The sequence below is a fragment of the Hemiscyllium ocellatum genome, chromosome 35 (genome assembly GCF_020745735.1).
Source record: "Hemiscyllium ocellatum isolate sHemOce1 chromosome 35, sHemOce1.pat.X.cur, whole genome shotgun sequence".
NCBI lineage: Eukaryota > Metazoa > Chordata > Chondrichthyes > Orectolobiformes > Hemiscylliidae > Hemiscyllium > Hemiscyllium ocellatum.
Genome location: NC_083435.1, coordinates 30826828 through 30849378, shown reverse-complemented (window position 1 = coordinate 30849378; position 22551 = coordinate 30826828). Strand labels below are relative to the sequence as shown.

Below are 22551 nucleotides of genomic sequence, written 5' to 3'. Positions count from 1 at the left end.
GGAGTGAAACATTGTCTGGGGGTCAGTACTAAAGGAGTGTCGCACTGTCAGAGGGTCAGTACTGAGGGAGTGCTGCACCGTCAGAGGGTCAGTACTGAGGGAGTGCCACACTGTCAGAGGGTCAGTACTGAGGGAGTGCCACACTGTCACAGGATCAGTTCTGAGGGAGTGCCACACTGTCAGAGGGTCAGTACTGAGGGAGTGCAGCACTGTCAGAGGGTCAGTACTGAGGTAGTGAAGCACTATCACAGGATCAGTACTGAGGGAGTACTGCACTGTCAGAGGGTCAGTACTGAGGGGAGTGCCGCACTGTCAGAGGGTCAGTACTGAGGGAGTGCAGCACTGTCAGAGGGTCAGTACTGAGGTAGTGACGCACTATCACAGGATCAGTACTGAGGGAGTACTGCACTGTCAGAGGGTCAGTACTGAGGGGAGTGCCGCACTGTCAGAGGGTCAGTACTGAGGGAGTGTCGCACTGCCAGAGGGTCAGTTCTGAGGGAGTGCCACACTGTCAGAGAGTCAGTACTGAGGGAGTGCCACACTGTCAGAGGGTCAGTACTGAGGGAGTGCCACACTGTATGAGGGTCAGTACTGAGGGTGCTCTGCAATGTCAGAGGGTCAGTACTGAGGAAGTGCCACACTGTCAGAGGGTCAGTACTGAGGGAGTGCCGTACTGTCAGAGGGTTGTTAATGAGGGAGTGCCACACTGTCATAGGGTCAGTAATGAGGGAGTGCCGCACTGTCAGAGGGTTCGTAATGTGGTTGTGCCGCATTGTCAGAGTGTCAGTACGGACGGATCACACACCGTCACAGAGGAAGTGACGGACTATCAGAGGGTCAGTATTAAGGGAGTGTCACACTGTCACAGTGTCAGTATTGAGGGTGTGCAGCACTGTCAGAGGGTCATTACTGAGGAAGTGCACACTGACAGAAGGGTCAGTACTGAGGGGAGTGCCGCACTGTCAGAGGGTCAGTACTGAGGGAGTGCAGCACTGTCAGAGGGTCAGTACTGAGGTAGTGACGCACTATCACAGGATCAGTACTGAGGGAGTTCTGCACTGTCAGAGGGTCAGTACTGAGGGGAGTGCCGCACTGTCAGAGGGTCAGTACTGAGGGAGTGTCGCACTGCCAGAGGGTCAGTACTGAGGGTGCTCTGCACTGTCAGAGGGTCAGTACTGAGGGTGCTCTGCACTGTCAGAGGGTCAGTACTGAGGGAGTGCCACACTGTCAGAGGGTCAGTACTGAGGGAGTGCCACACTGTCTGAGGGTCAGTACTGAGGGTGCTCTGCACTGTCAGAGGGTCAGTACTGAGGAAGTGCCACATTGTCATAGGGTCAGTAATGAGGGAGTGCCGCACTGTCAGAGGGTTCGTACTGTGGTTGTGCCGCATTGTCAGAGTGTCAGTACGGACGGATCACACACCGTCACAGAGGAAGTGACGGACTATCAGAGGGTCAGTATTAAGGGAGTGTCACACTGTCACAGTGTCAGTATTGAGGGTGTGCAGCACTGTCAGAGGGTCATTACTGAGGAAGTGCACACTGACAGAAGGGTCAGTTGTGAGGGATTGCCACACTGTCACAGGGTCAGACCTGAGGGAGTGTTGCGCTGTCAGAGGATCAGTACTGAGGCACTACCACACTGTCAGGGGTTCAGTAATGATGGAGTGCCACACTGACAGAAGGTTAGTTCTGAGGGAGTGCCACACTGTCAGAGGGTCAGTCCTGAGAGAATGCCGCACTGCCAGAGGGTCAGTTCTGAGGGAGTGCCACACTGTCAGAGGGTCAGTACTGAGGGAGTGCTGCACTGTCAGACGGTCAGTACTGAGGGAGTGCCACACTGTCAGGGGGTCTGTACTGAGGGAGTGCTGCACTGTCAGAGGGTCAGTCCTGAGGGAGTGAAACATTGTCTGGGGGTCAGTACTGAAGGAGTGTCGCACTGTGAGAGAGTCAATACTGAGGGAGTGCGGCCACTGTCAGAAGGTCAGTCCTGAGGGAGTGTCGCACTGTCAGAGGGTCAGTCCTGAGGGAGTGCTGCACTGTCAGAGGAACAGTACTGAGTGAGTGCCGCACTGTCAGAGGGTCAGCACTGAGGGAGTGCCACACTGTCACAGGGTCTGTATTAAGGGAGTGTCGCACTGTCAGAGGGTCAGTACTGAGGGAGTGCCACACTATCTGAGGGTCAGCATTGAGGGAGTGCCGCAGCATCAGAGGGTCAGTCCTGAGGGAGTGTCGCTCTGTCAGAGGGTCAGTACTGAGGGAGTGCCGCACTGTCGTAGAGTCAGTAGTGAGGGAGTGTCGCACTGTCAGAGGGTCAGTACTGAGGGAGTGCCGCACTGTCGGAGAGTCAGTATTGAGGGAGTGTCGCACTGTCAGAGGGTTAGTACTGAGGGAGTGCCGCACTGTCTTAGGATCAGTAATTAGGGAGCACCGCCCTGTCTGAGGGTCAGTACTGAGGGAGTGCAACATTGTCAGTGGGTCAGTACTGAGGGGGTGCTGCACTGTCAGAGGGTCAGTACTGTGGGAGCACCACACCGTCAGAGGGTCAGTACTGAGGGAGTGCAGCACTATCTGAGGATCAGCATTGATGGAGTGCCGCAATGTCAGAGGGTTAGCACTGAAGGAGGGCTGCACTGTCAGAAGGTCAGTCCCGAGGGAGTGTCGCACAGTCAGAGGGTCAGTCCTGAGGGAGTGCTGCACTGTCAGAGGAACAGTACTGAGTGAGTGCCGCACTGTCAGAGGAACAGTACTGAGTGAGTGCCGCACTGTCAGAGGAACAGTACTGAGGGATCACCCGCTGTCAAAGGGTCAGTAGTGAGGGAGTGCCGCACTGTCAGAGGGTCAGAACTGAGGGAGTGCTGCACTGTCAGGGGGTCAATACTGAGGGAGTGCCGCACTGTCAGAGGGTCAGTACTGAGGGAATGCCACACTATCACAGGGTGAGTACTGAGGGAATGCCGCACTATCAGAGGGTCAGTACTGAGGGAGCACCACACTGTCAGAGGGTCAGTACTGAGGGAATGCCGCACTGTCAGAGGGTCAGTACTGAGGGAGCACCACACTGTCAGAGGGTCAGTACTGAGGGAGCACCACACTGTCAGAGGGTCAGTACTGAGGGATTGCCGCACTGTCACAGGATCAGTACTGAGGGAGTACCACACTGTCAGAGGGTCAGTACTGAGGGAGTGCAGCACTGTCAGAGGGTCAGTACTGAGGTAGTGACGCACTGTCACAGGATCAGTACTGATGGAGCACCACACTGTCAGACGGTCAGTACTGAGGGAGTGCCGCACTGTCATGGGATCAGTACTGAGGGAGTGCCACACTGTCAGAGGGTCAGTACTGAGGGATTGCCGCACTGTCAGAGGATCAGTACTGAGGGAGTACCACACTGTCAGAGGGTCAGTACTGAGGGAGTGCTGCACTGTCAGAGGGTCAGTCCTGAGGGAGTGAAACATTGTCTGGGGGTCAGTACTAAAGGAGTGTCGCACTGTCAGAGGGTCAGTACTGAGGGAGCACCACACTGTCAGAGGGTCAGTACTGAGGGAGCACCACACTGTCAGAGGGTCAGTACTGAGGGATTGCCGCACTGTCACAGGATCAGTACTGAGGGAGTACCACACTGTCAGAGGGTCAGTACTGAGGGAGTGCAGCACTGTCAGAGGGTCAGTACTGAGGTAGTGACGCACTGTCACAGGATCAGTACTGATGGAGCACCACACTGTCAGACGGTCAGTACTGAGGGAGTGCCGCACTGTCATGGGATCAGTACTGAGGGAGTGCCACACTGTCAGAGGGTCAGTACTGAGGGATTGCCGCACTGTCAGAGGATCAGTACTGAGGGAGTACCACACTGTCAGAGGGTCAGTACTGAGGGAGTGCTGCACTGTCAGAGGGTCAGTCCTGAGGGAGTGAAACATTGTCTGGGGGTCAGTACTAAAGGAGTGTCGCACTGTCAGAGGGTCAGTACTGAGGGAGTGCTGCACCGTCAGAGGGTCAGTACTGAGGGAGTGCCACACTGTCAGAGGGTCAGTACTGAGGGAGTGCCACACTGTCACAGGATCAGTTCTGAGGGAGTGCCACACTGTCAGAGGGTCAGTACTGAGGGAGTGCAGCACTGTCAGAGGGTCAGTACTGAGGTAGTGAAGCACTATCACAGGATCAGTACTGAGGGAGTACTGCACTGTCAGAGGGTCAGTACTGAGGGGAGTGCCGCACTGTCAGAGGGTCAGTACTGAGGGAGTGCAGCACTGTCAGAGGGTCAGTACTGAGGTAGTGACGCACTATCACAGGATCAGTACTGAGGGAGTACTGCACTGTCAGAGGGTCAGTACTGAGGGGAGTGCCGCACTGTCAGAGGGTCAGTACTGAGGGAGTGTCGCACTGCCAGAGGGTCAGTTCTGAGGGAGTGCCACACTGTATGAGGGTCAGTACTGAGGGTGCTCTGCACTGTCAGAGGGTCAGTACTGAGGAAGTGCCACACTGTCAGAGGGTCAGTACTGAGGGAGTGCCGTACTGTCAGAGGGTTGTTAATGAGGGAGTGCCACACTGTCATAGGGTCAGTAATGAGGGAGTGCCGCACTGTCAGAGGGTTCGTAATGTGGTTGTGCCGCATTGTCAGAGTGTCAGTACGGACGGATCACACACCGTCACAGAGGAAGTGACGGACTATCAGAGGGTCAGTATTAAGGGAGTGTCACACTGTCACAGTGTCAGTATTGAGGGTGTGCAGCACTGTCAGAGGGTCATTACTGAGGAAGTGCACACTGACAGAAGGGTCAGTACTGAGGGGAGTGCCGCACTGTCAGAGGGTCAGTACTGAGGGAGTGCAGCACTGTCAGAGGGTCAGTACTGAGGTAGTGACGCACTATCACAGGATCAGTACTGAGGGAGTTCTGCACTGTCAGAGGGTCAGTACTGAGGGGAGTGCCGCACTGTCAGAGGGTCAGTACTGAGGGAGTGTCGCACTGCCAGAGGGTCAGTACTGAGGGAGTGCCACACTGTCAGAGGGTCAGTACTGAGGGTGCTCTGCACTGTCAGAGGGTCAGTACTGAGGGAGTGCCACACTGTCAGAGGGTCAGTACTGAGGGAGTGCCACACTGTCTGAGGGTCAGTACTGAGGGTGCTCTGCACTGTCAGAGGGTCAGTACTGAGGAAGTGCCACATTGTCATAGGGTCAGTAATGAGGGAGTGCCGCACTGTCAGAGGGTTCGTACTGTGGTTGTGCCGCATTGTCAGAGTGTCAGTACGGACGGATCACACACCGTCACAGAGGAAGTGACGGACTATCAGAGGGTCAGTATTAAGGGAGTGTCACACTGTCACAGTGTCAGTATTGAGGGTGTGCAGCACTGTCAGAGGGTCATTACTGAGGAAGTGCACACTGACAGAAGGGTCAGTTGTGAGGGATTGCCACACTGTCAGAGGGTCAGTACTGAGGGAGTGTTGCGCTGTCAGAGGATCAGTACTGAGGCACTACCACACTGTCAGGGGTTCAGAAATGATGGAGTGCCACACTGACGGAAGGTTAGTTCTGAGGGAGTGCCACACTGTCAGAGGGTCAGTCCTGAGAGAATGCCGCACTGCCAGAGGGTCAGTTCTGAGGGAGTGCCACACTGTCAGAGGGTCAGTACTGAGGGAGTGCCACACTGTCACAGGGTGAGTACTGAGGGATTGCCGCACTGTCACAGGATCAGTACTGAGGGAGTACCACACTGTCAGAGGGTCAGTACTGAGGGAGTGCTGCACTGTCAGAGGGTCAGTCCTGAGGGAGTGAAACATTGTCTGGGGGTCAGTACTGAAGGAGTGTCGCACTGTCAGAGGGTCAGTACTGAGGGAGTGCTGCACCGTCAGAGGGTCAGTACTGAGGGAGTGCCACACTGTCAGAGGGTCAGTACTGAGGGAGTGCCACACTGTCACAGGATCAGTTCTGAGGGAGTGCAGCACTGTCAGAGGGTCAGTACTGAGGTAGTGACGCACTATCACAGGATCAGTACTGAGGGAGTACTGCACTGTCAGAGGGTCAGTACTGAGGGGAGTGCCGCACTGTCAGAGGGTCAGTACTGAGGGAGTGCAGCACTGTCAGAGGGTCAGTACTGAGGTAGTGACGCACTATCACAGGATCAGTACTGAGGGAGTACTGCACTGTCAGAGGGTCAGTACTGAGGGGAGTGCCGCACTGTCAGAGGGTCAGTACTGAGGGAGTGCAGCACTGTCAGAGGGTCAGTACTGAGGTAGTGACGCACTATCACAGGATCAGTACTGAGGGAGTACTGCACTGTCAGAGGGTCAGTACTGAGGGGAGTGCCGCACTGTCAGAGGGTCAGTACTGAGGGAGTGTCGCACTGCCAGAGGGTCAGTTCTGAGGGAGTGCCACACTGTCAGAGAGTCAGTACTGAGGGAGTGCCACACTGTCATAGGGTCAGTACTGACGGAGTGCCACACTGTCAGAGGGTCAGTCCTGAGGGAGTGCTGCACTGTCAGAGGAACAGTACTGAGTGAGTGCCGCACTGTCAGAGGAACAGTACTGAGTGAGTGCCGCACTGTCAGAGGAACAGTACTGAGGGATCACCCGCTGTCAAAGGGTCAGTAGTGAGGGAGTGCCGCACTGTCAGAGGGTCAGAACTGAGGGAGTGCTGCACTGTCAGGGGGTCAATACTGAGGGAGTGCCGCACTGTCAGAGGGTCAGTACTGAGGGAATGCCACACTATCACAGGGTGAGTACTGAGGGAATGCCGCACTATCAGAGGGTCAGTACTGAGGGAGCACCACACTGTCAGAGGGTCAGTACTGAGGGAATGCCGCACTGTCAGAGGGTCAGTACTGAGGGAGCACCACACTGTCAGAGGGTCAGTACTGAGGGAGCACCACACTGTCAGAGGGTCAGTACTGAGGGATTGCCGCACTGTCACAGGATCAGTACTGAGGGAGTACCACACTGTCAGAGGGTCAGTACTGAGGGAGTGCAGCACTGTCAGAGGGTCAGTACTGAGGTAGTGACGCACTGTCACAGGATCAGTACTGATGGAGCACCACACTGTCAGACGGTCAGTACTGAGGGAGTGCCGCACTGTCATGGGATCAGTACTGAGGGAGTGCCACACTGTCAGAGGGTCAGTACTGAGGGATTGCCGCACTGTCAGAGGATCAGTACTGAGGGAGTACCACACTGTCAGAGGGTCAGTACTGAGGGAGTGCTGCACTGTCAGAGGGTCAGTCCTGAGGGAGTGAAACATTGTCTGGGGGTCAGTACTAAAGGAGTGTCGCACTGTCAGAGGGTCAGTACTGAGGGAGCACCACACTGTCAGAGGGTCAGTACTGAGGGAGCACCACACTGTCAGAGGGTCAGTACTGAGGGATTGCCGCACTGTCACAGGATCAGTACTGAGGGAGTACCACACTGTCAGAGGGTCAGTACTGAGGGAGTGCAGCACTGTCAGAGGGTCAGTACTGAGGTAGTGACGCACTGTCACAGGATCAGTACTGATGGAGCACCACACTGTCAGACGGTCAGTACTGAGGGAGTGCCGCACTGTCATGGGATCAGTACTGAGGGAGTGCCACACTGTCAGAGGGTCAGTACTGAGGGATTGCCGCACTGTCAGAGGATCAGTACTGAGGGAGTACCACACTGTCAGAGGGTCAGTACTGAGGGAGTGCTGCACTGTCAGAGGGTCAGTCCTGAGGGAGTGAAACATTGTCTGGGGGTCAGTACTAAAGGAGTGTCGCACTGTCAGAGGGTCAGTACTGAGGGAGTGCTGCACCGTCAGAGGGTCAGTACTGAGGGAGTGCCACACTGTCAGAGGGTCAGTACTGAGGGAGTGCCACACTGTCACAGGATCAGTTCTGAGGGAGTGCCACACTGTCAGAGGGTCAGTACTGAGGGAGTGCAGCACTGTCAGAGGGTCAGTACTGAGGTAGTGAAGCACTATCACAGGATCAGTACTGAGGGAGTACTGCACTGTCAGAGGGTCAGTACTGAGGGGAGTGCCGCACTGTCAGAGGGTCAGTACTGAGGGAGTGCAGCACTGTCAGAGGGTCAGTACTGAGGTAGTGACGCACTATCACAGGATCAGTACTGAGGGAGTACTGCACTGTCAGAGGGTCAGTACTGAGGGGAGTGCTGCACTGTCAGAGGGTCAGTACTGAGGGAGTGTCGCACTGCCAGAGGGTCAGTTCTGAGGGAGTGCCACACTGTCAGAGAGTCAGTACTGAGGGAGTGCCACACTGTCAGAGGGTCAGTACTGAGGGAGTGCCACACTGTATGAGGGTCAGTACTGAGGGTGCTCTGCAATGTCAGAGGGTCAGTACTGAGGAAGTGCCACACTGTCAGAGGGTCAGTACTGAGGGAGTGCCGTACTGTCAGAGGGTTGTTAATGAGGGAGTGCCACACTGTCATAGGGTCAGTAATGAGGGAGTGCCGCACTGTCAGAGGGTTCGTAATGTGGTTGTGCCGCATTGTCAGAGTGTCAGTACGGACGGATCACACACCGTCACAGAGGAAGTGACGGACTATCAGAGGGTCAGTATTAAGGGAGTGTCACACTGTCACAGTGTCAGTATTGAGGGTGTGCAGCACTGTCAGAGGGTCATTACTGAGGAAGTGCACACTGACAGAAGGGTCAGTACTGAGGGGAGTGCCGCACTGTCAGAGGGTCAGTACTGAGGGAGTGCAGCACTGTCAGAGGGTCAGTACTGAGGTAGTGACGCACTATCACAGGATCAGTACTGAGGGAGTTCTGCACTGTCAGAGGGTCAGTACTGAGGGGAGTGCCGCACTGTCAGAGGGTCAGTACTGAGGGAGTGCCACACTGTCAGAGGGTCAGTACTGAGGGTGCTCTGCACTGTCAGAGGGTCAGTACTGAGGGAGTGCCACACTGTCAGAGGGTCAGTACTGAGGGAGTGCCACACTGTCTGAGGGTCAGTACTGAGGGTGCTCTGCACTGTCAGAGGGTCAGTACTGAGGAAGTGCCACATTGTCATAGGGTCAGTAATGAGGGAGTGCCGCACTGTCAGAGGGTTCGTACTGTGGTTGTGCCGCATTGTCAGAGTGTCAGTACGGACGGATCACACACCGTCACAGAGGAAGTGACGGACTATCAGAGGGTCAGTATTAAGGGAGTGTCACACTGTCACAGTGTCAGTATTGAGGGTGTGCAGCACTGTCAGAGGGTCATTACTGAGGAAGTGCACACTGACAGAAGGGTCAGTTGTGAGGGATTGCCACACTGTCACAGGGTCAGACCTGAGGGAGTGTTGCGCTGTCAGAGGATCAGTACTGAGGCACTACCACACTGTCAGGGGTTCAGTAATGATGGAGTGCCACACTGACAGAAGGTTAGTTCTGAGGGAGTGCCACACTGTCAGAGGGTCAGTCCTGAGAGAATGCCGCACTGCCAGAGGGTCAGTTCTGAGGGAGTGCCACACTGTCAGAGGGTCAGTACTGAGGGAGTGCTGCACTGTCAGACGGTCAGTACTGAGGGAGTGCCACACTGTCAGGGGGTCTGTACTGAGGGAGTGCTGCACTGTCAGAGGGTCAGTCCTGAGGGAGTGAAACATTGTCTGGGGGTCAGTACTGAAGGAGTGTCGCACTGTGAGAGAGTCAATACTGAGGGAGTGCGGCCACTGTCAGAAGGTCAGTCCTGAGGGAGTGTCGCACTGTCAGAGGGTCAGTCCTGAGGGAGTGCTGCACTGTCAGAGGAACAGTACTGAGTGAGTGCCGCACTGTCAGAGGGTCAGCACTGAGGGAGTGCCACACTGTCACAGGGTCTGTATTAAGGGAGTGTCGCACTGTCAGAGGGTCAGTACTGAGGGAGTGCCACACTATCTGAGGGTCAGCATTGAGGGAGTGCCGCAGCATCAGAGGGTCAGTCCTGAGGGAGTGTCGCTCTGTCAGAGGGTCAGTACTGAGGGAGTGCCGCACTGTCGTAGAGTCAGTAGTGAGGGAGTGTCGCACTGTCAGAGGGTCAGTACTGAGGGAGTGCCGCACTGTCGGAGAGTCAGTATTGAGGGAGTGTCGCACTGTCAGAGGGTTAGTACTGAGGGAGTGCCGCACTGTCTTAGGATCAGTAATTAGGGAGCACCGCCCTGTCTGAGGGTCAGTACTGAGGGAGTGCAACATTGTCAGTGGGTCAGTACTGAGGGGGTGCTGCACTGTCAGAGGGTCAGTACTGTGGGAGCACCACACCGTCAGAGGGTCAGTACTGAGGGAGTGCAGCACTATCTGAGGATCAGCATTGATGGAGTGCCGCAATGTCAGAGGGTTAGCACTGAAGGAGGGCTGCACTGTCAGAAGGTCAGTCCCGAGGGAGTGTCGCACAGTCAGAGGGTCAGTCCTGAGGGAGTGCTGCACTGTCAGAGGAACAGTACTGAGTGAGTGCCGCACTGTCAGAGGAACAGTACTGAGTGAGTGCCGCACTGTCAGAGGAACAGTACTGAGGGATCACCCGCTGTCAAAGGGTCAGTAGTGAGGGAGTGCCGCACTGTCAGAGGGTCAGAACTGAGGGAGTGCTGCACTGTCAGGGGGTCAATACTGAGGGAGTGCCGCACTGTCAGAGGGTCAGTACTGAGGGAATGCCACACTATCACAGGGTGAGTACTGAGGGAATGCCGCACTATCAGAGGGTCAGTACTGAGGGAGCACCACACTGTCAGAGGGTCAGTACTGAGGGAATGCCGCACTGTCAGAGGGTCAGTACTGAGGGAGCACCACACTGTCAGAGGGTCAGTACTGAGGGAGCACCACACTGTCAGAGGGTCAGTACTGAGGGATTGCCGCACTGTCACAGGATCAGTACTGAGGGAGTACCACACTGTCAGAGGGTCAGTACTGAGGGAGTGCAGCACTGTCAGAGGGTCAGTACTGAGGTAGTGACGCACTGTCACAGGATCAGTACTGATGGAGCACCACACTGTCAGACGGTCAGTACTGAGGGAGTGCCGCACTGTCATGGGATCAGTACTGAGGGAGTGCCACACTGTCAGAGGGTCAGTACTGAGGGATTGCCGCACTGTCAGAGGATCAGTACTGAGGGAGTACCACACTGTCAGAGGGTCAGTACTGAGGGAGTGCTGCACTGTCAGAGGGTCAGTCCTGAGGGAGTGAAACATTGTCTGGGGGTCAGTACTAAAGGAGTGTCGCACTGTCAGAGGGTCAGTACTGAGGGAGCACCACACTGTCAGAGGGTCAGTACTGAGGGAGCACCACACTGTCAGAGGGTCAGTACTGAGGGATTGCCGCACTGTCACAGGATCAGTACTGAGGGAGTACCACACTGTCAGAGGGTCAGTACTGAGGGAGTGCAGCACTGTCAGAGGGTCAGTACTGAGGTAGTGACGCACTGTCACAGGATCAGTACTGATGGAGCACCACACTGTCAGACGGTCAGTACTGAGGGAGTGCCGCACTGTCATGGGATCAGTACTGAGGGAGTGCCACACTGTCAGAGGGTCAGTACTGAGGGATTGCCGCACTGTCAGAGGATCAGTACTGAGGGAGTACCACACTGTCAGAGGGTCAGTACTGAGGGAGTGCTGCACTGTCAGAGGGTCAGTCCTGAGGGAGTGAAACATTGTCTGGGGGTCAGTACTAAAGGAGTGTCGCACTGTCAGAGGGTCAGTACTGAGGGAGTGCTGCACCGTCAGAGGGTCAGTACTGAGGGAGTGCCACACTGTCAGAGGGTCAGTACTGAGGGAGTGCCACACTGTCACAGGATCAGTTCTGAGGGAGTGCCACACTGTCAGAGGGTCAGTACTGAGGGAGTGCAGCACTGTCAGAGGGTCAGTACTGAGGTAGTGAAGCACTATCACAGGATCAGTACTGAGGGAGTACTGCACTGTCAGAGGGTCAGTACTGAGGGGAGTGCCGCACTGTCAGAGGGTCAGTACTGAGGGAGTGCAGCACTGTCAGAGGGTCAGTACTGAGGTAGTGACGCACTATCACAGGATCAGTACTGAGGGAGTACTGCACTGTCAGAGGGTCAGTACTGAGGGGAGTGCCGCACTGTCAGAGGGTCAGTACTGAGGGAGTGTCGCACTGCCAGAGGGTCAGTTCTGAGGGAGTGCCACACTGTATGAGGGTCAGTACTGAGGGTGCTCTGCACTGTCAGAGGGTCAGTACTGAGGAAGTGCCACACTGTCAGAGGGTCAGTACTGAGGGAGTGCCGTACTGTCAGAGGGTTGTTAATGAGGGAGTGCCACACTGTCATAGGGTCAGTAATGAGGGAGTGCCGCACTGTCAGAGGGTTCGTAATGTGGTTGTGCCGCATTGTCAGAGTGTCAGTACGGACGGATCACACACCGTCACAGAGGAAGTGACGGACTATCAGAGGGTCAGTATTAAGGGAGTGTCACACTGTCACAGTGTCAGTATTGAGGGTGTGCAGCACTGTCAGATGGTCATTACTGAGGAAGTGCACACTGACAGAAGGGTCAGTACTGAGGGGAGTGCCGCACTGTCAGAGGGTCAGTACTGAGGGAGTGCAGCACTGTCAGAGGGTCAGTACTGAGGTAGTGACGCACTATCACAGGATCAGTACTGAGGGAGTTCTGCACTGTCAGAGGGTCAGTACTGAGGGGAGTGCCGCACTGTCAGAGGGTCAGTACTGAGGGAGTGTCGCACTGCCAGAGGGTCAGTACTGAGGGAGTGCCACACTGTCAGAGGGTCAGTACTGAGGGTGCTCTGCACTGTCAGAGGGTCAGTACTGAGGGAGTGCCACACTGTCAGAGGGTCAGTACTGAGGGAGTGCCACACTGTCTGAGGGTCAGTACTGAGGGTGCTCTGCACTGTCAGAGGGTCAGTACTGAGGAAGTGCCACATTGTCATAGGGTCAGTAATGAGGGAGTGCCGCACTGTCAGAGGGTTCGTACTGTGGTTGTGCCGCATTGTCAGAGTGTCAGTACGGACGGATCACACACCGTCACAGAGGAAGTGACGGACTATCAGAGGGTCAGTATTAAGGGAGTGTCACACTGTCACAGTGTCAGTATTGAGGGTGTGCAGCACTGTCAGAGGGTCATTACTGAGGAAGTGCACACTGACAGAAGGGTCAGTTGTGAGGGATTGCCACACTGTCAGAGGGTCAGTACTGAGGGAGTGTTGCGCTGTCAGAGGATCAGTACTGAGGCACTACCACACTGTCAGGGGTTCAGAAATGATGGAGTGCCACACTGACGGAAGGTTAGTTCTGAGGGAGTGCCACACTGTCAGAGGGTCAGTCCTGAGAGAATGCCGCACTGCCAGAGGGTCAGTTCTGAGGGAGTGCCACACTGTCAGAGGGTCAGTACTGAGGGAGTGCCACACTGTCACAGGGTGAGTACTGAGGGATTGCCGCACTGTCACAGGATCAGTACTGAGGGAGTACCACACTGTCAGAGGGTCAGTACTGAGGGAGTGCTGCACTGTCAGAGGGTCAGTCCTGAGGGAGTGAAACATTGTCTGGGGGTCAGTACTGAAGGAGTGTCGCACTGTCAGAGGGTCAGTACTGAGGGAGTGCTGCACCGTCAGAGGGTCAGTACTGAGGGAGTGCCACACTGTCAGAGGGTCAGTACTGAGGGAGTGCCACACTGTCACAGGATCAGTTCTGAGGGAGTGCAGCACTGTCAGAGGGTCAGTACTGAGGTAGTGACGCACTATCACAGGATCAGTACTGAGGGAGTACTGCACTGTCAGAGGGTCAGTACTGAGGGGAGTGCCGCACTGTCAGAGGGTCAGTACTGAGGGAGTGCAGCACTGTCAGAGGGTCAGTACTGAGGTAGTGACGCACTATCACAGGATCAGTACTGAGGGAGTACTGCACTGTCAGAGGGTCAGTACTGAGGGGAGTGCCGCACTGTCAGAGGGTCAGTACTGAGGGAGTGTCGCACTGCCAGAGGGTCAGTTCTGAGGGAGTGCCACACTGTCAGAGAGTCAGTACTGAGGGAGTGCCACACTGTCATAGGGTCAGTACTGACGGAGTGCCACACTGTCAGAGGGTCAGTACTGAGGGAGTGCCACACTGTATGAGGGTCAGTACTGAGGGTGCTCTGCAATGTCAGAGGGTCAGTACTGAGGAAGTGCCACACTGTCAGTGGGTCAGTACTGAGGGAGTGCCGTACTGTCAGAGGGTTGTTAATGAGGGAGTGCCACACTGTCATAGGGTCAGTAATGAGGGAGTGCCGCACTGTCAGAGGGTTCGTAATGTCGTTGTGCCGCACTGTCAGAGTGTCAGTACGGACGGATCACACACCGTCACAGAGGAAGTGACGGACTATCAGAGGGTCAGTATTAAGGGAGTGTCACACTGTCACAGTGTCAGTATTGAGGGTGTGCAGCACTGTCAGAGGGTCATTACTGAGGAAGTGCACACTGACAGAAGGGTCAGTTGTGAGGGATTGCCACACTGTCAGAGGGTCAGTACTGAGGGAGTGTCGCGCTGTCAGAGGATCAGTACTGAGGCACTACCACACTGTCAGGGGTTCAGTAATGATGGACTGCCACACTGACAGAAGGTTAGTTCTGAGGGAGTGCCACACTGTCAGAGGGTCAGTACTGAGAGAATGCCGCACTGCCAGAGGGTCAGTTCTGAGGGAGTGCCACACTGTCAGAGGGTCAGTACTGAGGGAGTGCCACACTGTCACAGGGTCAGTACTGAGGGGAGTGCCGCACTGTCAGAGGGTCAGTACTGAGGGAGTGCAGCACTGTCAGAGGGTCAGTACTGAGGCAGTGACGCACTATCACAGGATCAGTACTGAGGGAGTACTGCACTGTCAGAGGGTCAGCTCTGAGGGGAGTGCCGCACTGTCAGAGGGTCAGTACTGAGGGAGTGTCGCACTGCCAGAGGGTCAGTACTGAGGGAGTGCCACACTGACAGAAGGGTCAGTTGTGAGGGATTGCCACACTGTCAGAGGGTCAGTACTGAGGGAGTGCTGCACTGTCAGAGGGTCAGTCCTGAGGGAGTGAAACATTGTCTGGGGGTCAGTACTAAAGGAGTGTCGCACTGTCAGAGGGTCAGTACTGAGGGAGTGCTGCACCGTCAGAGGGTCAGTACTGAGGGAGTGCCACACTGTCAGAGGGTCAGTACTGAGGGAGTGCCACACTGTCACAGGATCAGTTCTGAGGGAGTGCCACACTGTCAGAGGGTCAGTACTGAGGGAGTGCAGCACTGTCAGAGGGTCAGTACTGAGGTAGTGAAGCACTATCACAGGATCAGTACTGAGGGTGCTCTGCACTGTCAGAGGGCCAGTACTGAGGAAGTGCCACATTGTCATAGGGTCAGTAATGAGGGAGTGCCGCACTGTCAGAGGGTTCGTACTGTGGTTGTGCCGCATTGTCAGAGTGTCAGTACGGACGGATCACACACCGTCACAGAGGAAGTGACGGACTATCAGAGGGTCAGTATTAAGGGAGTGTCACACTGTCACAGTGTCAGTATTGAGGGTGTGCAGCACTGTCAGAGGGTCATTACTGAGGAAGTGCACACTGACAGAAGGGTCAGTTGTGAGGGATTGCCACACTGTCAGAGGGTCAGTACTGAGGGAGTGTTGCGCTGTCAGAGGATCAGTACTGAGGCACTACCACACTGTCAGGGGTTCAGAAATGATGGAGTGCCACACTGACAGAAGGTTAGTTCTGAGGGAGTGCCACACTGTCAGAGGGTCAGTCCTGAGAGAATGCCGCACTGCCAGAGGGTCAGTTCTGAGGGAGTGCCACACTGTCAGAGGGTCAGTCCTGAGAGAATGCCGCACTGCCAGAGGGTCAGTTCTGAGGGAGTGCCACACTGTCAGAGGGTCAGTACTGAGGGAGTGCCACACTGTCACAGGGTGAGTACTGAGGGATTGCCGCACTGTCACAGGATCAGTACTGAGGGAGTACCACACTGTCAGAGGGTCAGTACTGAGGGAGTGCTGCACTGTCAGAGGGTCAGTCCTGAGGGAGTGAAACATTGTCTGGGGGTCAGTACTGAAGGAGTGTCGCACTGTCAGAGGGTCAGTACTGAGGGAGTGCTGCACCGTCAGAGGGTCAGTACTGAGGGAGTGCCACACTGTCAGAGGGTCAGTACTGAGGGTGCTCTGCAATGTCAGAGGGTCAGTACTGAGGGAGTGCCGTACTGTCAGAGGGTTGTTAATGAGGGAGTGCCACACTGTCATAGGGTCAGTAATGAGGGAGTGCCGCACTGTCAGAGGGTTCGTAATGTGGTTGTGCCGCATTGTCAGAGTGTCAGTACGGACGGATCACACACCGTCACAGAGGAAGTGACGGACTATCAGAGGGTCAGTATTAAGGGAGTGTCACACTGTCACAGTGTCAGTATTGAGGGTGTGCAGCACTGTCAGAGGGTCATTACTGAGGAAGTGCACACTGACAGAAGGGTCAGTTGTGAGGGATTGCCACACTGTCAGAGGGTCAGTACTGAGGGAGTGTCGCGCTGTCAGAGGATCAGTACTGAGGCACTACCACACTGTCAGGGGTTCAGTAATGATGGAGTGCCACACTGACAGAAGGTTAGTTCTGAGGGAGTGCCACACTGTCAGAGGGTCAGTACTGAGAGAATGCCGCACTGCCAGAGGGTCAGTTCTGAGGGAGTGCCACACTGTCAGAGGGTCAGTACTGAGGGAGTGCCACACTGTCACAGGGTCAGTACTGAGGGGAGTGCCGCACTGTCAGAGGGTCAGTACTGAGGGAGTGCAGCACTGTCAGAGGGTCAGTACTGAGGCAGTGACGCACTATCACAGGATCAGTACTGAGGGAGTACTGCACTGTCAGAGGGTCAGCTCTGAGGGGAGTGCCGCACTGTCAGAGGGTCAGTACTGAGGGAGTGTCGCACTGCCAGAGAATCAGTACTGAGGGAGTGCCACACTGTCAGAGGGTCAGTACTGAGGGTGCTCTGCACTGTCAGAGGGTCAGTACTGAGGAAGTGCCACACTGTCAGAGGGTCAGTACTGAGGGAGTGCCACACTGTCAGAGGGTTCGTACTGTGGTTGTGCCGCATTGTCAGAGTGTCAGTACGGACGGATCACACACCGTCACAGAGGAAGTGACGGACTATCAGAGGGTCAGTATTAAGGGAGTGTCACACTGTCACAGTGTCAGTATTGAGGGTGTGCAGCACTGTCAGAGGGTCATTACTGAGGAAGTGCACACTGACAGAAGGGTCAGTTGTGAGGGATTGCCACACTGTCACAGGGTCAGTACTGAGGGAGTGTTGCGCTGTCAGAGGATCAGTACTGAGGCACTACCACACTGTCAGGGGTTCAGTAATGATGGAGTGCCACACTGACAGAAGGTTAGTTCTGAGGGAGTGCCACACTGTCAGAGGGTCAGTCCTGAGAGAATGCCGCACTGCCAGAGGGTCAGTTCTGAGGGAGTGCGGCCACTGTCAGAGGGTCAGTACTGAGGGAGTGCAGCACTGTCAGAGGGACAGCACTGAGGGAGGGCTGCACTGTCAGAAGGTCAGTCCTGAGGGAGTGTCGCACAGTCAGAGGGTCAGTCCTGAGGGAGTGCTGCACTGTCAGAGGAACAGTACTGAGTGAGTGCCGCACTGTCAGAGGGTCAGCACTGAGGGAGTGCCACACTGTCACAGGGTCTGTATTAAGGGAGTGTCGCACTGTCAGAGGGTCAGTACTGAGGGAGTGCCGCACTGTCGTAGAGTCAGTAGTGAGGGAGTGTCGCACTGTCAGAGGGTCAGTACTGAGGGAGTGCCACACTGTCTGAGGGTCAGTCCTGAGGGAGTGCCGCACTGTCAGAGGGTCAGTACTGAGGGAGCAGCTCACTGTCAGAAGGTCAGTACTGATGGAGTGCCACAATGTCAGAGGGTCAGTACTGAGGGTGCTCTGCACTGTCAGAGGGTCAGTACTGAGGGAGTGCCACACTGTCTGAGGGTCACTACTGAGGAAGTGCCGCACTGTCAGAGGGTCAGTACTGAGGGAGTGCCGTACTGTCAGAGGGTTGTTAATGAGGGAGTGCCACACTGTCATAGGATCAGTAATGAGGGAGTGCCGCACTGTCAGAGGGTTCGTACTGTGGTTGTGCCGCATTGTCAGAGTGTCAGTACGGACGGATCACACACCGTCACAGAGGAAGTGACGGACTATCAGAGGGTCAGTATTAAGGGAGTGTCACACTGTCACAGTGTCAGTATTGAGGGTGTGCAGCACTGTCAGAGGGTCATTACTGAGGGAGTGCCACACTGTCAGAGGATCAGTACTGAGGCACTACCACACTGTCAGGGGTTCAGTAATGATGGACTGCCACACTGACAGAAGGTTAGTTCTGAGGGAGTGCCACACTGTCAGAGGGTCAGTCCTGAAAGAATGCCGCACTGCCAGAGGGTCAGTTCTGAGGGAGTGCCACACTGTCAGAGGGTCAGTCCTGAGGGAGTGAAACATTGTCTGGGTGCCAGTACTGAAGGAGTGCCGCACTGTGAGAGGGTCAATACTGAGGGAGTGCGGCCACTGTCAGAGGGTCAGTACTGAGGGATTGCCGCACTGTCACAGGATCAGTACTGAGGGAGCGCCACACTGTCAGAGGGTCAGTACTGAGGGAGTGCAGCACTGTCAGAGGGTCAGCATTGAGGGAGTGCCGCAATGTCAGAGGGTCAGCACTGAGGGAGGGCTGCACTGTCAGGAGGTCAGTCCTGAGGGAGTGTCGCACAGTCAGAGGGTCAGTCCTGAGGGAGTGCTGCACTGTCAGAGGGTCAGGACTGAGGGAGCACCTACTGTCAGAGGTTCAGTACTGAGGGAGTGCTGCACTGTCAGAGGGTCAGTGCTAAGGCAGTGCCGCACTGTGAGAGGATCAGTACTGAGGGAGTGTCGCAGTATCAGAGGGTCAGTACTGAGGGAGTGCCACACTGTCAGAGGGTCAGTACTGAGGGAGTACCGCAATGTCAGAGGGTCAGTACTGAGGGAGTGCCGCACTGTCAGATTGTCAGTACTGAGGGAGTGCTGCACTGTCAGAGGATTATTACTGAGGGAGTGCCGCACTGTCAGAGGATCAGTACCGAGGGTGACCGCACTGTTTGAGAGTCAGTACTGAGGGAGTGCCGCACTGAGACCAGTTTAGTTCTGAGGGAGCACCACACTGTCAGAGGTCCAGCACTGAGGGAGTGCCACAGTGTCAGAGGGTCAGTACTGAGGGAATGCAGCACTGTCAGAGGGTCAGTACTAATGGAGTGTGGCACTGTCAGCGGGACAGCATTGAGGTAGTGCCGCACTGTCACAGGATCAGTACTGAGGGAGTGCCCCACTGTCAGACGGTCTGTTCTGAGGGAGTGCCACACTGTCAGAGGGTCAGTACTGAGGGATTGTGGCACTAACAGTGTCAAGACTGAGGGAGCACCCACTGTCCGAGGGTCAGTACGGAGGGTGTGCCGCACTGTCAGAGGATCAGTACTGAGGGTGCACAGCACTGTCAGAGGGTCAGTACTGAGGGAGTGCAGCACTGTCAGAGGCTCTGTATTGAGGGAGCACCACACTGTCAGAGAGTCTGTCCTGAGGCAGTGCTGCACTGTCAGAACATCAGTACTGAAGGAGTGTTACAATGCCAGAAGCTCAGTACTGAGGGAGTCCTGCACTCTCAGATTGTCAGTAAAGTGGGCGGCACGGTGGCACAGTGGTTAGCACTGTTGCCTCACAGCGCCTGAGACCCGGGTTCAATTCCCGACTCAGGCGACTGACTGTGTGGAGTTTGCACGTTCTCCCTGTGTCTGCGTGGGTTTCCTCCGGGTGCTCCGGTTTCCTCCCACAGTCCAAAGATGTGCGGGTCAGGTGAATTGGCCATGCTAAATTGCCCGTGGTGTTAGGTAAGGGGTAAATGTAGGGGTATAGGTGGGTTGCGCTTCGGTGGGTCGGTGTGGACTTGTTGGGCCAAAGGGCCTGTTTCCACACTGTAAGTAATCTAATCTAATGAGTGAATGCTGCACTGACAGAGGGTCAGTACTGAGGCAGTGCTGCACTGTCAGAGGGTCAGGACTGATGGCATGCCACACTGTCAGAGGGGCAGTAATGAGGGAGTGCCAAACTGACAGAAGGTTAGTTCTGAGGGAGCATCACACTGTCAGAGTGTCAGTACTGATGGTATGCGGCATTGTCAGAGGATCAGTGCTGAGGGAGTGCCGTGCAGTCAGACGGTCAGTACTGAGGGAGTGTCGCACTGTCAGAGGGTCAGTACTGAGGGAGTGCAACACTCCAGGGGTTCAGTATTGAGGGAGTGCTGCACACTCAGAGGGTCGGTACTGAGGGAGTGCCACACTGTCAGAGGGTCAGTACTGATGGAATGCAGCACTGTCAGAGGGTCAGTACTGAGGGAGTGCCGCACTGTCAGCGGGACAGCATTGAGGTAGTGCCGCACTGTCACAGGATCAGTACTGAGGGAGCGCCACACTATAAGAGGGTCAGAACTGAGGAAATGATGCATTAACTAAGGGTCAGTACTGAGGGAGTGCGGCACTGTCAGAGGGTCAGGACTGAGGGTGTGCCACACTGTCTGAGGGTCAGTACTGTGTTAGTGCTACATTGTCGAATGTTTGGTGCTGCAGTATTCCTGCACTGTCAGAGGTGCTGCCTTTTTGATGCAAAATTAAATCTGGCCCTTTGTGGATTTGGAGAAAGATTGATTTGATGACATTAATTTGGCGAACTCCATTGGAGTTTGTCTCTGGCACCTTGACTGACATCTCAGGTTCGATTACCATCAGGAAGCAAAATAGTTTCTGGTTATGTCCGCATTGCTGCTGGTGGGCAGTCGCTGTGCAGAGTCATTGAGTTTTCTACGTTACCACAGTGACTGTGTTTCCCAAGTCCTGGCTTAGCTGTGAAGTGATTTCGAGTCATCTGGTGGTTGCAAACAGCATTGCATAAATTCAAGTCTTTCTCTCTTCCCTCTATTGGGTGCCCCAAGTCGATTTTGGACTATCCCTGTGAAGGTGAAACATGTTGGCACCCTTCAGAGCAGGCCAGGTTGCTGCAGGGTGCAGGATTGCAAAAGGCTGATAACACTGTTCTCAATTCGTTAAAACCAGGCAGGCAAGCAAAATAAACAGCAAGGGTACCTCCATAAGCTGAGTGGAGGTATCATGCATGAAAACATCTTTTTTTAAGCCACTGGTCACATACCTTGTGCTCAAGTTTAAACTCATCACAAAGAGTAACATATTAATTACAGCGCAGAACAAGGCATTTGGCCCAACCATCTACAATAGCGTATTCTGATCTGCACAGACCTCTCTCCTACTGTTCCCCTCCAACCCTTCACTTCTTTATCTCCTCCCATTAACACACACTTTCTTCTCTTCCTTCCTCGCTCATGCAGTGACCTGCTCCCCCTTGAAGCCTGTTACCTGTGCCAGCCATTTCCATTTTCTCACTTTTCTCTCAGTACAGTGGTCTTTCCTGAACTTATTAGTGACATTCTGATAATTGTTGCTTTTAGACTGTCCCACGAGTGGAAGTATTTCCATAGACGACACTGTCAAACTCTTTCATAAATTTAAAGCCCTGTGCCAGGTAACCCAAGTGTTTGTCTGACAATTATCTCCTCTCATTCAGGTAGCATTTGAGTAACTTTTGTATACTCCTTCCCCAGTTTCTAGATACACTGTTCAATAATATAGAATTCTGAATGTGCAGGACTCTTATAAGGTCTTAGATACAAGTTTAACAGAACCTTACTGCTTTTCAAATCTACCCCTCTCGGAACAAACCCCGGATCTTTGATCGCACTTCCTCGGTTTTGAAAACCTGTGTGGCTACTTTTAGTAATCTCAGTAAGTGTACTTCCAGATTATGTTTTTATAAACCGTATTTAGAGCTCTTGTGTGTCCTCTTGGTCTTATGTGCAATCTTTTGTGTCTTCCCATAATATATATATATATCGTACCAACTGTCTGAGAGCTATAGTACAGTTCCATTTCCCTCGCATTCAGAAAGGTTCATAACTTTTCTCGCATTCTGTACTACAAACGTGTGCACACGCAAAAGTTAGAATTACATATCGAATCAACTTTCCCGGGTTCGCATGCACTGTCATTTTTCACAAACTGAAGCAAGCATCCAAAAAGAAGACAGTTCCACAGGACTAGCTGCAAACTCACAAATGTCTGATGCATTCTGCTCCTCCAACAGTGAGCTCTCTGAGTCAGAAATTCTGCCTGGTCACTCCAACACAAACCTCAGTGCAGCTGGTAGTGTGAGGATATCCTCTTTCTTTATGGTCTCTCACTCTCCCACAGACTCTCTCACTCTGCTTTATATATCCTGCTTTGCCTTTGATCTGGGCCTGGAGGTCACCAACGTGGTCATGTGGAATCTCAAGTGCTGGGTTATCGACAGTGTCTCACTCACTCATCCGTGCCCCCGCTAATGTCTGTCCCAAAGTTAATGGAGTGCGTCTAACAGTGAGTGTTCTTCACACCCGCTGAACGTGACCCTTGGCTCTGCAGGAACATCACAGCACTTTGAGGACCGGGAGCTGTTACACGGCAGTCATGAGTCATTGGTGCTGTCTTGCCTCTTGTCCAAATTGTCTACAAGCACAGGCAGAACTTGCCTCTGCTTTCAATTAATGTGTCACAGATCCCAA

At 54.4% G+C, this 22551-nt stretch overlaps 1 protein-coding gene across 4 annotated transcripts in view; it reads right to left on the bottom strand.

Annotated features, from left to right (window-relative positions):
- LOC132832527 (IgGFc-binding protein-like) overlaps nucleotides 1-22215 on the bottom strand; it is a 274277-nt gene extending 252062 nt beyond the window's left edge. For all 4 annotated transcript variants that reach the window (XM_060850609.1, XM_060850611.1, XM_060850610.1 and 1 more), the window contains exon 1: nucleotides 22064-22215. The gene's annotated coding sequence lies outside the window, so the exon portion shown is untranslated. The remainder of the gene's footprint in view (nucleotides 1-22063) is intronic.
- Between the last annotated feature and the right edge of the window lie 336 nt (nucleotides 22216-22551).